At 36.2% G+C, this 4,166-nt stretch overlaps 1 pseudogene; it reads left to right on the plus strand.

Moving 5' to 3' along the window:
- Positions 1-2,701: 2,701 nt before the first annotated feature.
- On the plus strand, positions 2,702-3,679 carry LOC133180012 (uncharacterized; annotated as a pseudogene).
- The last annotated feature ends 487 nt before the right edge of the window (positions 3,680-4,166 follow it).

Here is a 4,166-nt window from a genome sequence, read left to right on the forward strand (position 1 = left end):
CAGATTGATCAAAGTTATCTCATATATTCAGAAAAGAAAAACAAAAGTGGGGGTCTATGATGTAAACTTTTAGATATTACTAAAAAAGTGTTAATTTTATGTTAAAATTGTCTCAATTTTTTCCTGGACTTTCAGAATATATTTACTATATTTGTCACAATATAATGAAAGAATTCATGAGAAATAACTTAATAGATATTTCAGAACCAGAATAAAACATTTCACTGCAAAAAACAGCTCTGTGTGCAACCAGCATGGAAAAATAGGAATTTAAACTTAACAGTACTGTATGTACTTCAAAAGGGAAAAATTGATCATTTTCTTCTAAAAAACCTTCCGCCACAAAATATAGTTCCTAGCTTAATCCTATTTGAATGGAATTGAATCGCGGTTTTTTCATTGGATATAGTTTAATTTGCATTGTAGAATCCAGATTTAATGTTAGAACTTAAAAATGATGCAGAATGTTAGAAATAAAGGTCCAGAGCAAAATCTGCTCAAAGGCTCAGGATCGAACCTCCTTAAAAATATTAAGTTTTCGCTAAGCATCTACGTGTAAAACAATCAATAAATTATTGGGTTTTTTTTTCTTCAATGAATTGCCTTAGCATGCAGTTCTTCAGAAGACGATGTTCTTAAGGAAAGGAAAATCATGTTATATAAATATTAAGACTTTTCTTTATTTAGAACCAGCACTGGTTCTTTGTGTACAACGTGCATGTATGTATTTAAGACCAACATTATTGTAATTTCCTGCGAAAAATGAAGACATTTACTACAGCAGGGTCTGTGTACAGATATAAATAAAAAAAAATCAGTTATTTAGTTAACACTCATTAATTTTGTATATGAATATTATTCTGCTGTATTATCTTATCAATGTCTTTGTAGAGGACTACATGTATATACGAATTTCACACAAAACATTAGTAATTTAGTTCTTATGTTGTATAACAGATCCATCTGCATCCTTTCTCATAAACAATTTGCGAATTAAGCAGGCAACAAAGTTGATAATTAATAATTCTTTCTATGTTTTCAATATTCAAAGTTTACTTTGATGTCAAACAAGGACGATTCGTTAATTACCGAAGTAGTAAAGGGGGTAGTCTGGGGGCACTTTACGGGCACCCCCTCTTAGGGTCGTCTGAGGGCACCCCCCTCTGAGGGCCGTCTGAGGGCACCCCCGTCTGAGGGCACTACGCTTAGGGCCGTCTGAGGGCACCCCCTCTTAGGGCCATCTGCGGGCACCCCCTCTTAGGGCCGTCTGAGGTCACCACTCCAAAGGCTGTTTAAGGACACCACTCTTATATATATATATATATATATATATATATATATATATATATATATATATATAAGTATTTAACAATACATAAACATCTTATTTTTAACCATGGGTGATAGCAACACACAGTACAAGTGGAAAGTTTTAGCGTGGAATTGTATCAGAAGAGATGAAAAAAATGGACACTTTAAATGGTTTGATAAAAAAGAAGATTGTATTACTGATTTTAAGCAGAAAATGAGAGAAGGATATGATGTTGCAGATTGCTGGGGATCAAATGAATACCTATTGAAACGTCGGATTATGCCTAAAAAATACTGTCTGTAATCAGTAATGTAGAGTGTTTAAGATGAACAAAATGCAGAAGAAAGTTCAATTTGACAATCATGTACAAATTATATCAATACCACTTGAAGAACGGAAAGGAATATGGATGCAGTATGCTATAGATAGAGCACATTTTAAAAGGAGAATTGAACACGCCGAAATATTATTGTCAACAATCCTACATTTAAAATTAAACGACATAAAAATGTCTGAGGTCAATCTGGGACATCAGAGACAGCTGAGGATCTGAACGATATTAAATTTTAGTAAAACGGAAAGTTGTGACGAAAAAAAAAGATAATTTCTAAGACCCTAAAGAGAATCAGACTTATACAGTAAAAAAAAAATGACATCATACGAGTTCTCTATATAAATCGGCTTGCAAAATTTGAGCAAAACCAGTTTTATTTAAGATGGCTGAGCAAATGGTTGTGATGGAAATTCTAAAAAATGATAGTGTTAAAGATATGTTAAAAGAGAAATTGAAAAAGAATATTGGAATCATGATACCTAGTTTTATGGTGATTGGACTTATCATTTCTCTGTGTACTATTGTCAGTGAAAAAGATATGCATAAAACTTGTTCTTACGTGGATCGGTACCCGCTTTCCAACGACGTATACGCTATGATATGTGACAACGAAACCATACAGATTGACATAAGACGGTTTTATTCCGGAAAACCGGGTGACGAAGGTATTACCTTGACTAAAAAACAGTGGCAATACCTGAAAACATATGTAGATCATATGGACGAATCTATTTTGAAAGCACAAAATCAGTTATAAAGTTTGTAAAGTAACTCAGAAAAAAGGATTGTAGAATGTTTGTCTGGTGTTTTGTCAGCATTGTCAGGATCAATGACGTCATGGGTCCGTCTGAGGGCACCCCTTTTAGGGCCGTCTGCAGGCACCACTGTAAGGGCCGTCTGCGGGCATCCCTCGTAGGGCCATCTGAGGGCACCACTCCTAGGACCGTCTACGGTCAACCAACCCACGTGATAATTTGCTATAAAACGTAGTGATTATTAACATTTTTCTTCAGATCTAAGCCGATCTTACTAGGCATATTATCGTTTCAACAGACATGGAGCAAAACCAGCAGGATGTTATAAAAAAGAACTATTCGACCCTAGTAAAGAAAATAAGGACCTCCACGGTTGCCAGACATCTTTATGACTCTAACATTATCACAGACGAAATGAAGCAACAAATTGAGACTGAGAAGACCAATTACGATCAAAACAGAAAACTACTCAGCATCATTCTTCGGAGAGGACAGAAGGCTTTTAGGGGTCTCCGAATGGCGCTGATGAAAGCCGGCCAAACAGATTTATCCAAGCTTCTCACTGACAGCGAAGATGCCATGTCCGAGTGCGATAAGAAATTGCTATGGCCAGATCCTCAGCTGTAAACACGGCCAAAAATCAGTATGCTGAAAGCAAACCAAAGAGTGATTCTGTAGCACGACAAATATCTCAAGATGAGCGATGCAGAATCAATCTGGATGGTGAACTTTTCCTCACAGCCGTGTCTTTCAAAGACAGGATCAACATACACATCCGTCAGTTTACAGCAGCCAACAATGGTCTGATACCCACAAAGAAGGGAGTAACATTTCCATTACCCAGATGGTTGAGGTTTGAATCCATTCTTCCAGATATCCAAAATCATCTGCACAACAGAACAGACGAAGAAATGAAATGTCATATAGGAGGGGGGGGGGGTGTACGTCTCGATTACTCCCGGATATGGTACAGTAGATATCAGACACTTTTGGAAGCCCGATGATGCCCTGGAACCGGTTCCAACTAGAAAAGGCGTGACCCTGAACAAATACAAATTGAACAGATTACTACAGGCCCTTGAGGAAGTTCAACAGTCTGTTCCAGAATTAAATGACACCGAACTTTGTGCATTCACAGAGTCCCATCAAAATCAGCTTGGGATGTTGAATTGCCCAGAATGTACTCCATTTGGTTACGAGCCTAAGATAGATGTTTCCATGGAATGTAATGTCGGTGACTTACAAGACACGCTGACAATTGAAAGTGACAATGAATGACAGTGTTCTTGATTAAATTGTATTGCTCATGTGGTATAAAATACTATTATATGTACATACGTATAACTGCATCATGTTATTCACAATAATAAAAAAGAATATACTTTAAAAATGTTTTATGATTTATTTGGTATAATACAACAATAAGAAGAAAAAATGATCAGTCAGGTACAGGATGTCAAAGTATACAGATTATTTGAGAAAACTCTACTACACTCCTGGAAATCCGGGAGCATTTGGAGGTCCAGAAAAACTTTATCAAGCCGTAAAACAAGATGGAAAGTACAAAATAGGAAGAATAAGGATCAGACAATTTTTGAACAACTAAGATCCTTACAGTTTAATGAAACCTATTCGTCGTTCATTTCCCCGCTCAAAGGTCGTAGTGAACACCATTGATTCTATGTGGGATGGTGATTTAGCCGATGTCACAAATATTTCTTCTCAGAATGATGGTTACAAATTTTTGTTAGTGTTGATAGATATA

Source organism: Saccostrea echinata, unplaced genomic scaffold, assembly GCF_033153115.1.
Source record: "Saccostrea echinata isolate AGI-Se365-2 ecotype Australia unplaced genomic scaffold, CSIRO_AGI_Sech_v1 ptg000005l, whole genome shotgun sequence".
In the NCBI taxonomy this organism is placed as follows: domain Eukaryota; kingdom Metazoa; phylum Mollusca; class Bivalvia; order Ostreida; family Ostreidae; genus Saccostrea; species Saccostrea echinata.